Source organism: Salmo salar, chromosome 04 (assembly GCF_965601325.2).
Source record: "Salmo salar chromosome 04, fSalSal1, whole genome shotgun sequence".
Taxonomy (NCBI): Eukaryota; Metazoa; Chordata; class Actinopteri; order Salmoniformes; family Salmonidae; genus Salmo; species Salmo salar.
This window is the reverse complement of record NC_138294.1, coordinates 46,126,520-46,141,221: the sequence shown is the minus strand read 5'-3', so window position 1 is coordinate 46,141,221 and position 14,702 is coordinate 46,126,520. Positions and strand designations below refer to the sequence as shown.

At 40.1% G+C, this 14,702-nt stretch overlaps 1 long non-coding RNA gene across 2 annotated transcripts; it reads right to left on the bottom strand.

Annotated features, from left to right (window-relative positions):
• Nucleotides 1-2,781: 2,781 nt before the first annotated feature.
• LOC106603059 (uncharacterized) lies at nt 2,782-14,635 on the bottom strand. 2 transcript variants are annotated; one of them, XR_001328362.3, is made up of 4 exons: nt 12,845-14,635; nt 12,213-12,489; nt 9,506-12,120; nt 2,782-3,020 (listed from the first exon to the last, which is right to left on the bottom strand). It is a non-coding gene; the product is annotated as an uncharacterized LOC106603059 (long non-coding RNA). The 2 variants fall into 2 exon arrangements; XR_001328363.3 differs by lacking the exon at nt 2,782-3,020 and having other exon boundaries at nt 10,380-11,661; nt 12,013-12,120; nt 12,845-14,602.
• Nucleotides 14,636-14,702: the final 67 nt, after the last annotated feature.

Below are 14,702 nucleotides of genomic sequence, written 5' to 3'. Positions count from 1 at the left end.
GAATACTTGCTTTACCAATCAAATGTTCAGATACACCTACTAATTCCAGGGTTTTTCTTTATTTTTACAATTTTCTACATTGTAGAATAATAGTGAAGACATCAAAATTATGAAATAACACATATGGAATCATGTTGTACCAAAAAAGTGTTCATAATCAAAACATATTTTTTTATTTGACATTCTTCAAAGGAGCCACCCTTTGCCTTGATGAAAGCTTTGCACACGCTGTTGTTTTCATAGTTATTCTTAACTGTACCATGCTCACCTGTCTTGCAGACACTGTATATTTTCCTAAATTGACAAATCATAAATGATTGTGTTAATCACTGCTAGAAGCTAGTCAGACAGACAGAGAAACAGGTAGACAGATATTTGTCACGTCCTGGCCAGTATAAGGGTTAATTGTCATTGTAGTTTGGTCAGGACGTGGCAGAGGGTATTTGGTTTATGTGGTTCGGGGTGGTGTTTTTGTAGTAAGGGCATTTGATTTAAGTATTCCGGGTTTTTTGGGGCACTGTTTGAGATTCATGTATTCTATGTTTAGTCTTGGTAGTCTGTTTCTATGTAGAGTTAATTGGGGTGGACTTCCAATTGAAGGCAGCTGTGTGGTGTTGCCTTTGATTGGAAGTCCTATATTAGTTGGGTGTGTTTGTCTGTGTGTTTGTGGGAGATTGTTCTGTGTTTAGCCTTGTGCCTTGCCAGACTGGTTGTTTATTGTTTGTTCTTTTTTTTTTTTTTGTTATTTTTGTACGTTCCTTCTGAGTTAATAAACGTCAAGATGAGCTTACGCATACCTGCTGTGTTTTGGTCCTCCTTTACCAACGACAACCACTTTATGAAGCCAGTTCATCACTGAGGGGAAGGAAATGATAACACAGTAACTACACATTCAACCATGTGAACACTTGAGAAATGCCATCATCACAACTCACCTTGGGTCGTCACTAGAACAAACACAAAATAAATACCATCAGTTTTGCCCAAGATATCAAAATAAATATTGTATTACTAATGCAGATTAATCCTTATATGCTTGCAATAATATTTTTTACTTGGCATCCTCTGTTACTTTAGCTAAATAAGAAATAGTAAAAAAAAATTGTTTAATCCTAGAATTGAAGTGCACTAGAAGCTGGAATACTACAGACTACATATGAATGAGTGTGTAATAGATGTGTGGAGTCTTTAATGAGTCTTTAATGATTGGTTAGGGCAATATGAACTTATCCTGTTGATCACGGTTTTGGGTACAGAAACAAATATTATGATCTTTGGATCTAGTTTTTACAATCCCCACACAGTGTCACATGCAATTACACATGCAAGGAATCACCCAGAAAAGACAGTGGTGGAGAGGAGAGAAACAGAGAGGCAAGCAAGTAAAATTATAACATATGACTCACCCAGGGCCTTTTGAATCTTCTTCACTCCTCTGGGTAATGAGATCCTATTTTTCTTGGTTTTACGTTTTCCATCTAAAAATATAGAACAGGGAGGTCCGGTCAACTGAGTCAGTCACTCAAGGTTCTCCTGTAGCCTACCCTGTAACACTTATCATAATCACATAATCACATGACTATGTCCTGTGTGTCGTGCTGCATGTAGTGAGTTGTCATACTCACCAGATTTAGTCAGCAACAGACACACCACCACAAGCATCACGATCAGCAATGACTTCATCCTAGTGCTGTGATACTTTGCATACCTCCCGTCTTATTCTGGTGACTTATATTCCAGTTCTGTTCCTTTTCTCCTCCCAACAACCTCTACTTTAAAAATATTTATATTTTTGTATTTCACTAGGCAAGTCAGTTAAGAACAAATTCTTATTTACAATGATGGCCTACCCCAGCCAAACCTGGATGACGCTGGGGCAATTGAGCTCCGCCCTTTGGGACTCCCAATCATTGCCAGATGTGATACAGCCTTGATACGAACCAGGGACTGTAGTGACACCTCTCGCACTGAGATGCAGAACCTTAGACTGCTGCGCCACTCGGGGGCCCCTCATCAAACCCCCAAAGACAGAAGGATAACTACCAGTTTTCAGCTTTGTGTGTTTTGGTGAAATATGGTAATCACAGGTTAAAGCAGCCATCATGCTGTCATTACAGGTTGTAGTCACCTCTTACAATGGGTGGGGCCCTCATTTGGATTGCATACAGCAGACACCCAATTGAGGGAAAATGTTTTCTGCAAAAAGAAAAGGAAGACTGCACACCACAATTGACTCTCCCCTTTCCTGTTGCCAGAATTATATTTTGATCTCCAGAACCAACTCAAAGTCTGTTTCGATCTTAAATGCAGAAAATGTTTCAAACAGTAGACCTAGGAGGTACAACCTGAGGCTTCTTCGATGAAGGAAAACTGTACCACTATAGTGTCAGAAATCAAGCCTCTTCCTCCAGATGTGCCGGTTTTAAAAGGAGACCATCCCGATTTGAGGCCTCGATTGGAAGACTGCACTGTATTCAACTGACAGAATCTTGACCTGATATGTCAGTCACTACTAGGGATTACGCAATAGGTGTTCAGTAATTGCTGTGATAGAGATGGGGGAAATGTCATCACCTACAAATATGTAAATTGAAATTGTATAACAAGCACCCACATACACACTTCACAGATTTTATTATAGATTTTTTTTTAAAGTTTTACAAAAAACTAAAGTCAGCTGTCAAATGTTTATTTACATTGTAATGTACCAAAAGACATTTAGTCAAAGGTGAAAACTGCTTTTAGTACAAAGACAGACATTTACCAATGGAAGTATACAATACAGTATAGTACAATATGGGCGAGCATAAGAAACAAGGGTACACATGATCCAGAGCAGGCATGGAGGCTGGAGTATGGGGGTGGCATCCTCTGCAGGGAGTTACAGGTATTCAGAAGAAACCAATAGGGTCATTTTGAGTTTTTGGAGTCTGTACTCCATGCAGCTCCAGTTTCCCGCCAGCGTGGGGTAGTGTTTTATGGACGCGCAGGTGCATAAATTCATCTCCACCAACATGGACCTATAAGAAAGGGAAGGATTAGGGCCTGATGAGTGATGCATAGGTGGTAGAGAGACATGACTATCAAGACTCTTACGTACTGAGTAAAGATCCATTTGTTTAGTGTTTACAAAGCTCTTCCAGTACATGTTTACTCCCTATACATTTTTAACACAGCCCAATGCTTTGAAACCCATACAGGGGTTGTGAGGGTGTGGCAGGGAGTCACAGCTCTCACAGAGCTTGAAGACAAAATCATGACTCAATGTATTGCAGGGGTCTCCAACAGGTTGATCGCGAGCTACCAGTAGCTCGCAGACCACTTATGAGTAGCTGGCCATACAATTCTGAAAGTACTTGCAATTTTCATGTGTTCCACCCAGGGCTGGCGCCAGATCTTATAAATTGGACAGGCCTTTGATTTCCATAGGCGGCATGTTTTTTCACGGATCTCCAATGTGTGCACGCACAATTTTTGGAACTGGTGTAATAGTAAAGGCAGCTTGTCAAACTTACAATTTATCCTACCAGTTATGATTATTCTATATGCGCATTTTCGTAGAACAGTTTAATTTCAATAATAAAATTTTCGTTTTTCAAAATCATTGTCACGTGGGGGGGAACCGGCTTCAGACAGCTATATCGGTCCGCTAATACAGGACTATTAAAGCCCCAGTGCACTACTTTTGTGAAACAATTTTCTTTTTTCAAAATATATTTGTATTATTTTATTTTATATGGGATCATCAGATCATGATATTTTGCTCTTTCATACCGAGGCTTGGTGAAGATCAAGGCCGGGAGTGTTGGAAAGATTATTTAAAAAAAACTGTTGACTTGTTTGAGATTATATCACGTCCTGACCCTGGTATGAGGTCATTTTTCCCTAGTAGATTGGTCAGGGCATGACAGGGGGGTGTTTTGTCTATGTGTTTTGGGTTTTCTGTTTTCTATGTGGGTTGTCTAGAGTTTCATTCTATGTTGTCATTTTCTATGTTGTGGCCAGGTATGGTTTCCAATCAGAGGCTGCTGTCTATCGTTGTCTCTGATTGGAACCCATACTTAGGCAGCCTGTTTTTCATGGGGGTTTGTGGGTGGTTGTTTCCATTTTAGCCTAGTGCACCTGACGGGACTGTTGTTGGTCGTTTTGTTATTTTGTTGGTAAAGTGTATTTCATTAAAGACAAAGAATGAGCACTATACACGCTGCGCCTTGGTCTCCATTCAACGACCCCTATGACAGATTAAAAACAATTGACTGAGAAGCTCAGTTTATTAGTGGTGTACGTGATGAGTTAAGATAATCAGACACTGCCAAATGGGAAAGTCATGCTCCCGGTTCAAGTATTTTGAATGATTTTATTTAGACGGGAGTTATTATATAATAATAAATAAATAACTTTAGGGCAATCCAGGATCCTAACAGTGCACTGTGCACCCGCCAACCCTTTCCAGTTTGCAAGAGGCTGAAACCAGATATCTGTATATAATGACGAGATGCTCATGTCTCCGCCCTAACAATGGGACTCTTTGTCCCAAATGCGGGAAGGCAGGCGACAAGCTTAACTCTGCATATTATTCCCATAGAAAGGTATTGGGCTTACTCTGTACAGATTTTGGTGAGAGTGAGCCCTCTCGCTTCGCCTCTTCCTCTCTGCTGAAATTAGGAGAAAGGGACAAAATTGTGTATATATATATATTTTTTTATCCAGTCGGATAAACACTCCAAACAGCCGACCCGACCGCTCGGAGGCGTCCTCATGGTCCTAAAGCACACCGTTGCCTCTTTTTGTATCACATTCCAATGATAAAACTGGGGGGGGACAAAAATGCTATTTCAATATGTCCCTCCCCCCGTCCCCAGTGAAAGTTACACCCCTGCATGCCATAATCTTTAGTCTTTCTGTCTGCGTGCGTCACAGTCAAAGAAATGATCAATATTTAAATAATTTATTTGGACAGGCAAGGAGGTATGGTAGGGTGGGCCAGGACCCCTGGTTCCACCGTAAACTGTCATGATCAAATTTCTCAAGTATCAGACACTGCAAGCTTCCAGCTCTAACCAACTTAAGAAATATTGATATTATCCCACCCTTGGTTAGCCACTATTGTCTTAAAAATCCAAACCTAACACAATATGTGCCAATTAATTTCCAACAATATTGCTCATTTCTGTCTGTGTGTTGCGGCCATTTGTCTATTACTCAGTGCATAGCCAGTGTACTGATGAGTCGTTCGCGAATGAACGGCTCTTTTTGAACGGCTTTTTTTGGTGAACGTCGAGAACCGAATCGCATATGTGAAAGAGCCGTTAATTTGGCTCCCTGATTTGCATACTTTTCCTATTACTTTTTGAGCTCCAGACAACGATTATCTGCAGATAAATTAGAAAAACATCCTCTGAAGATGGCAATTCCTCAGTGCAGGAACAATATAGTGAGGAGAGAGCCTCACTCAGTGTCAATATTGTTTTGCAGGACATCTAACAATTTGGTCAGGTAAAAATGTATTTGAACTCACATTTCACGATCTGACATAGTGGTAGGCAACGTTTTAGGCTTTAAATTCGGGATTTACATTTTTTTATGGTTTTGGTACATTTCTAAGCATTATTGAGCGATGAGCAGTGTGGGAGACAAATTTACGGAGGCAAATGATCCTGCTCACAATGACCATTAATGATGTCGCTCTTGCTGCTGGTGATTCTCTGATCCACCTCTACGCAGACGACACCATTCTGTATACTTCTGGCCCTACTTTGGACATTGTGTTAACCTGTTGGGGGTAGGGGGCAATATTGACACGGCCGGATAAAAAACGTACCCGATTTAATCTGGTTACTACTCCTACCCAGTAACTAGAATATGCATATAATTATTGGCTTTGGATAGAAAACACCCTAAACTTTCTAAAACTGTTTGAATGGTGTCTGTGAGTATAACAGAACTCATATGGCAGGCAAAAACCTGAGAAGATTCCTTACAGGAAGTGCCCTCTCTGACAAGATCTTGTTCTTCTTGTCTCTGTTTATTGAAGACTGAGGATCTTTGCTGTAACGTGACACTTCCTACGGCTCCCATGGGCTCTCAGAGCCCGGGAAAAAGCTGAATGATATCGAGGCAGCCCCAGGCTGAAACACATTATCGCTTTTGGCAAGTGGCCGATCAGAGGACAATGGGCTTAGGCGCGTGCACGAGTTGACCCCGTGCTTTATTTTCTTTCGTCTTTTTACCTAAACGCAGATTCCCGGTCAGTATATTATCGCTTTTTTACAAGAAAAATGGCATAAAAATTTATTTTAAACAGCGGTTGACATGCTTCGAAGTACGGTAATGGAATATTTAGACATTTTTTGTCACGAAATGCGCCGTGCTCGTCACCCTTCTTTACCCTTTCGGATAGTGTCTTGAACGCACGAACAAAATGCCTCTGTTTGGATATAACTATGGATTATTTGGGACCAAACCAAAATTTGTTATTGAAGTAGAAGTCCTGGGAGTGCATTCTGACGAAGAACACCAAAGGTAATCAAACTTTTCTAATAGTAAATCGGAGTTTGGTGAAGGCTAAACTTACTGGGTGTCTAAATAGCTAGCCCTGTGATGTCGGGCTATCTACTTAGAATATTGCAAAATGTGCTTTCACCGAAAAGCTATTTTAAAATCGGACATATCGAGTGCATAGAGGAGTTCTGTATCTATAATTCTTAAAATAATTGTTATGCTTTTTGTGAACGTTTATCGTGAGTAATTTAGTACATTTTTTGTAAATTCACCGGAAGTATGCTAGTTCTGAACGTCACATGCTAATGTAAAAAGCTGGTTTTTGATATAAATATGAACTTGATTGAACAAAACATGCATGTATTGTATAACATAATGTCCTAGGGTTGTCATCTGATGAAGATCATCAAAGGTTAGTGCTGCATTTAGCTGTCTTCTGGGTTTTTGTGACATTATATGCTAGCTTGAAAAATGGGTGTCTGAGTATTTCTGGCTGGGTACTCTGCTGACATAATCTAATGTTTTTCTTTCGTTGTAAAGCCTTTTTGAAATCGGACAGTGTGGTTAGATTAACGAGAGTCTTGTCTTTCAAATGGTGTAAAATAGTCATATGTTTGAGAAATTGAAGTAATAGCATTTCTAAGGTATTTGAATAACGCGCCACGGGATTTCACTGGCTGTTACGTAGGTGGGACGAAATCGTCCCACTGGCCCTAGAGAAGTTAACAAACCTCCAGATGAGCTTCAATGCCATACAACACTCCTTCCGTGGCCTCCAACTGCTCTTAAATGCTAGTTAAACTAAATGCATGCTATTCAACCGATCGGTGCCCGCACCTGCCCGCCCGACTAGCATCACTACTCTGGACGGTTCTGACTTAGAATATGTGGACAACTACAAATACCTAGGTGTCTGGTTAGACTGTAAACTCTCCTTCCAGACTCACATTAAGCATCTCCAATCCAAAATTAAATCTAGAATCGGCTTCCTATTTCGCAACAAAGCCTCCTTCACTCACGCTGCCAAACATACCCTCGGAAAAATGACTATCCTACCGATCCTTGACTTCGGCAATGTCATTTACAAAATAGCCTCCAACACTCTATTCAGCAAATTGGATGTAGTCTATCACAGTGCCACCCGTTTTGTCACCAAAGCCCCATATACTACCCACCACTGCGACCTGTATGCTCTCGTTGGCTGGCCCTCGCTTCATCTTCTTCGCCAAACCCACTGGCTCCAGGTCATCTATAAGTCTTTGCTAGGTAAAGCTCCGCCTAATCTCAGCTCATTGGTCACCATAGCAACACCCACCCGTAGCACGCGCTCCAGCAGGTATATTTCACTGGTCATCCCCAAAGCCAACTCCTCATTTGGCCGCCTTTCCTTCCAGTTCTCTGCTGCCAATGACTGGAACGAATTGCAAAAATCACTGAAGCTGGAGACATATCTCCCTCACTAACTTTAAGCAGCAGCTTACCGATCACTGCACCTGTACACAGCCCATCTGTAAATAGCCCACCCAACTACCTCATCCCCATATTGTTGTTTATTTTTGCTCTTTTGCACCCCAGTATCTCTTTGCACATCATCATCTGCACATCTATCACCCCAGTGTTAATGCTAAATTGTCATTATTTTGCCACTATGGCCTATTTATTGCCTTACCTCCCGAATCTTACTACATTTGCACACACGGTATATAGATTTTTCTATTGTGTTATTGACTGTACGTTTGTTTATCCCATGTGTAACTCTGTGTTGTTGTTTTTGTCGCACTGCTTTGCTTTATCTTGGCCAGGTCGCAGTTGTAAATGAGAACTTGTTCTCAACTGGCCTATTTGGTTAAATAATGGTTAAATAAAATAAAAATACAAATCATTAGTAGCCGGTTGATGTGATAACCATTGTGGGTTGACAGAAAAACTTTCCCCAAATCCTTCTCAATTATATGCTAACTGCAAAGTAGACTTACCTGGAAGACGTACATCATGAGTAAGTATATCATTTGTTTTGATTATTTGTTATTTGGAAACTTTGCCATGAAATTAGCATCAGCAGAACAGAACCATTGCTAGACCTGCATATGAGACAACACACTAGATAAGCAATTAAAGGGCCAGATGCGCAATTAAAGGGGAACTACACTCAAAAATGTAAATGTGTTTGTTTTCTTCCAGACCTAAAACAATTGTCTTCGGATGTGATTTAATCATTGACATCAAGTCATAATATTCAATTTAGTTGTTTCTATGTGAACAAATATAATTTTGAGAGTGAAAACCCCCAACAAATATATAACCAGGAAGAATAAAACTGAAGAAAAAAATCACAGATTTTATATGGCCCATCTTAGTTTTTTATTAACCATTATTTTACCAGGTATATTGACAGTACACATAGTGTACTACTTTCTCTTGTACACTTAAGGACCCAGGGAAGAGTTTCAGGGGAGAGGAGAAGAATGTGCATATTTGAAAGCTAAAAAGAGCTGAGTAGCTCGCCTCATGCTAGAAAAGGTTGGTTACCCATGACGTAGTGGAACCCCGAGACATTTACTTTTGCAAAACATAGGCTAGAAATAATACAATAATTTTTAAATACACATTCTCACTTGAAGAATGAAGAAGTTGGTCTCCACCACAACTTGTGTTGTGAATGTTTTGACAGTGAAAACATCAAACTTCTTTCAAGCATGTGGCTTCATCTGGAAACCTTTAAAAGACAATCAGGCAATGACTTAGTTGTTCCAGCAGCATTCCAGATTTACTCCATATAGCCTATGCACACCTATAGGTTTGACATTTGTTTTTTACCCACAAATGGAATATAACATGGTCGAGGTAATTATTGTGTCTTCTTTGTTGAAAGAATACATTTGTTATTTACCCACAAATGGAATAACATGGCCGAGGTAATTATTGTGTGTCATCATTGTTGAAAGATGAGCATATTCAATTGGACAACTAGACTAAACAAGCTAAATGAAGGAATTATGCTCACTTTATAGCAGATTTGCTGCACTTCAGGAGTGGCATCCTTCACGTTCATGGCTAGAAGGAATCCAGTTTATGTCAAATGAACGTCAAAAGTTGATTTTTGTTGCATTTTAGCTAAGCCTAACTCTTTTCCTAACCTGGACCTAATTATTCTAACCTGCAACGTTAATTATCCCAACCTGCTGTTTAAATTTTCCTAACCGGCTACAAAACGTCAAATCTGAATTTAAATTGACAAAAGCTGGATCCCGTCTAGCCATGGCCTTCACCTCGGAGGCACCGCCTCACATAATCATGATTAGTTGAAGTAGGAAAGTTAGTTACAGCTGAAAAAACCTACAAAAGATTTCACTAATTAATTTGTACTTTGTTGTTTATATTGTCACGATCACGACTTGAGTCGTGCTTTTTGAAAGGTACCATTATATTTATGAAGTGGATAAACTGCCACTGTATAGATTTACAAGCTGTTTAAAACTACAAGCTATTTGTATTCCACAATGAAATGGACATTCAAGTGCTGAGAAAAAGCAAGTCCACTGAGCAGAGTGGTCGTCTATTCTAACTAAGCAATAAGGCCGGAGGACGTGTGGTATGTGCCCGATAGGGCTGTTCTTACGCAAGACGCAACGCAGAGTGCCTGGACACAGCCCTTATCCGTGGTATATTGGGCAAATATTACAAACCCCCAGGAACCTTATTGCTATTATAAACTGGTTACCAACGTAATTAGAGCAGTGAAACTAAATGTTTTGTCATACCCGTGGTATACGTTCTGATATGCCAGAATTCAGGTTACCCAATATATTTTTGAAGATTTTTGATTACGGAAAATTCTAATGAAATCGTAAATATTCATGAAAGACATCAGGTAGAAGTAAATTAATCCACAAATATAATTTGACATATATCGTAAATGACCACGTTTTCATGAATATGATAAGCTTGACGCCCATTCAAAAACAGTACAGGATTTGAACAAGGAAGTAGGCGGGACTTTCATAGCGTATTGCGCTTCCTGGTGCTCTGACCCCACATCTCTATGTCATCATTACTTTGTTGTTTTGAGGAGAACTGTCTGTCTGGTCATGGACAATGCCTAGAGAAGGAGTTGACTGCATCATAGCAAATAGCCATGTCCATTGTAAAAGCTGCGGCTTCAGAGAGGTGTCTTTTAGTTGATTCACTTCTTTACACAAAATGAGATACTAGATGTGGTTGTTTATCCCATGGGGGTGATCTAACAGGTAAGCAGTATCATTTAGAACCAACCCATAAACCCATCTTCATACAGAATATTTAACCCCTAATAAGCTTGATTATCAGAGACCTGAAGTATGATGCAGCGCCAGCGAGGCCTTCAGAGTTAGATTGCACTAGATCTGGTACCACAGACTCATGACCACAACATACTTCCTTTACCCAAACACACATCTACTTATGCCAGTGGCCAGGGAGAGGCATTAGTCCCCTGAGGAGAAATACAACTTGTAAAGACTGGTGGTATATTTGTACTCTGGCTTCGACAGTTCCTTCCCCTGTGATCATTTTTGTTTTTATATTTATTTCATCATCATGAACTTTGTTGTATAATTCAGTGTAACTAGAATTCTATAGGAGGTAAATTATTGTTTTGTACACATTTGTAAATAAAGTGTGTAGATGTAAACCCTTAACAAACAAAAAGAGGAATCAGAACTGTGTTATGGATGTACTTGCAAGGAGTAGGATGACATTTTCAATAGAATGATAGTACACCAAGGTTACTTTTAGAGCTGGGTTTACATTACATTTGATCAACATGTAGACTTCTAAAGCAGCTAACATTACATCTTAGGATCAGAGGTATTAAATACCCAACATATTCTAGTCATCCGAAGAGTAGAATGACTGACAAACTGAAAAAGCACGAGACAGTATTTCATTGGAGCAAGTCAGAGAAGTGAAAAACTAACAGAGTTTACAGCTACGTTGGGATTAACTTGCATCTGAATTGCCTAGTGAAGGCGGAGCCTGATGGGTCAGTGGAGCTAAAGGGGGTTCATGGTTGCCACAGTTGCCATGGGTCTACCGACCGAGTAGCAATGCCATGCAGACTGATCAAGGGAGCATGTTTAGAAAGTAAAAAACATGGATGAAATTACACAGCAGGACACTCATCTGCAGAAAGAGAGAAATAAGGTTGATAATTATGTCTGAAACATTCCACACTTCTATCAAGAAATATTGTGCAACTTAAACACACTTCCTAAATGGGCTGTACAGATGGGCTGCACAGATGGGCTGTAGCATTTTTGGGGAGGATAGCCAGTGTCCAGGGAGAACTGCCTAAACTTCTGCAGCAGGTCAGGGCTCAGGTCTGTCCCACGGTACAATACATGGCAGACTAAATACACTGTGAAGGATGCAATATTTTGTAATATAAGATTTCTAACAAATGATGGGGAAAGGAATAGTGAAACAATGAGACTTGAGTCATAGGATTTTTCAGAGGAGTGGAAAGGATCGTACCATACAGGTTGGTGAGCACAGCTGAAACACCCTTGCTCTTGGTGTGAATAAGAGCATACTCGTCATACTTAACGTCAACGACACACATGTCATTTTCATTACTCCAGCCTGGAGGGGACGAGAGGGAGACCAATTGACAATATCACACATAGGCCCATTAGTGCACTGTGTGTGTATGTGTTTATAGGTTGTAGACTTACGCTCGCTATTGTAGATGAATTTCCCCAGAAGGTTTGTCTTCTTGGCCAGGTGGTTCATTCTCCAGCAGGAGCCATCAGCGCTACAGAGACAATACATTTCAAACAGAATCAGCACAATGTCTCTCTCTTTCTCTCTCTCTCTTACTTCCGGCTAGAATATGCCATTTCCTGGTCTCCGTCAGCAGTTGGTGTCAGCATGGCGTTGCCCATCTTCATGCTGGCCTTGTGGTTGATGGGCATTGGTGGCAAATCCAATCACATACCACTTTCCTGCCCCCTGCAAAAAACAGCCCTGATTAGATTACATCACCTCCTTATTCCTGTCTGCAGGAGTCACAGAAAGTTTAAACCTTAAATGTGTGAGAGCTGATACTGAAATATTCCTGAATCATTCATGAAGGAACATCTGAATAACTATTGTCTCAATATGAACACCCAACAATGTGTCACTAGAATTCCCACATTTGTCTTCATCCCTTCCATTTGAATCTTGTTTTCATCACAGGTTTCTTTCTGTATTCTTTCTCCTAATGTTTTTTTTTCTTCTCCATAGCAATCCCTAGTTTGTTCCTCGTCATTTGATTTTCAATGTAACGCTGATTTCTGATCCCTCTCTTCATTCTCTCTCTTACCCCCTGTAGATTGAAGTCTCCTTGGGGCATGACCTCAGCGGTGACAACCAAGGAGCAGAGCAGTGCTCCTAGTGCGCTCAGCAGCATGGTCGTCATGGCTACAGCAGAGCAGGGTCAGTATCAAGAATTATAAAGGACAAAACAGGAGATCTGCTTTTTTTTGCTATCTCTCACTCCTATATATACTGTAGAGCATGGGTTTACATAAACACCCCCTCCCATACACACAAGCTGCTACCTGCTACCATATCTATCCCCCGCCCCTTAGACACACACACACACACGCACACACACACACACACACACACACACACACACAAACTAGTTATACAATACCCATGGAGATGGGGCTTATGGGGTCACTCCTCCCTCTGTAGAACACTGGAAGTGAACTTATCCACAAAAAGGAACATCATGAACTGAATTTTGAGATGAGAGCATTTATCAAAGTGCAAGTACATAATACACATTTAATCTCAAATAAATTGAAATAACTTTAGAAAACATATCATGAATTGTCTTGGTGATTGTCTGCATGCTATGAGTGTATCCAGTACCAGTCAAAAGTTTGTACACATCTACTCATTCAAGGGTTTTTCTTTATTTTGACTATTTTCTACATTGTAGAACAATAGTGAAGACATCAAAACTATGAAATAACACATGGAATCATGTAGTAACCAAAAAAGTGTTAAACAAATCAAAATATACGTTATATTTTAGATTCTTCAAAGTAGCCACCATTTGCCTTGATGAAAGCTTTGCACACTCTTGGCATTCTCTCAACCAGCTTTACCTGGGAAAGCTTTTCCAACAGTTTTGAAGGAGTTCCCACATATGCTGAGCATTTATTGGCTGCTTTTCCTTCAATCTGCGGTCCAACTCATCCCAAACCATCTCAATTGGGTTGAGGTTTGGTGGTTGTGGAGGCCAGGTCATCTGATGCAGCACTCCATCACTCTCCTTCTTGGTCAAATTGCCCTTACACAGCCTGGAGGTGTGTTTTGGTCATTGACCTTTGAAGACTCTCAAACCCCCAAAAATATATTTGGACACTTTTTTGGTTACTACATGATTCCATATGTGTTATTTAATAGTTTTGATGTCTTCACTATTATTCTACAATGTAGAAAATCGTACAAATAATAAAAAACCCTGGAATGAGCAGGTGTGTCCAAACGTTTGACTGGTACTGTATGTAATATGTTTGTGCATGTGAAGTGGGCTGAAAGCTCTTGTAATGATCTGCCCATCAATTTAGAAAATAAAATAACAGGAGCAAAAAAAGACAGACAGTGATAAACAAAGCAGAATCTGTCCTCGATTGCTTTCTGTGGGCAGGAACTAGTGAATCAAATCTAACTGTCAGCACTTTAGACAGTAAACAGAGCTCCACCTAACACATGATCCCTGCATCTCGCTTTGTGTGTGTGTGTGTGTGTGTGTGTGTGTGTGTGTGTGTATGTGTGTGTGTGTGTGTGTGTGTGTGTGTGTGTGTGGGGTTTATTGTAAAATATAACTATCAGTGTAAAACCTTGCTTGAAAAGGAAGACCAAGCCTTCATGTAATCATATCATCTCAGGTCAACACTTCATATCATCTCAGTTCAACACAATTTTAAAGGTATAGTCAACTAAAAATACAACCTACGAGGATTTTCCACATACCTTTTGAGTGGTATATCCCTTTAAATATTATACTGTTTCATGCAAGTAATCCTTACATAAGTTCTAAGAAACTGTTTGCCAGTTGGTAATTTTCCACTCTTTTGGCAGTTGGAGGCGAAAGACATACTGTGATGAAACACCTGAAACAAGTGTGGGCAAGTCTTTGTGTCAGACACACCTACAGCTCACAT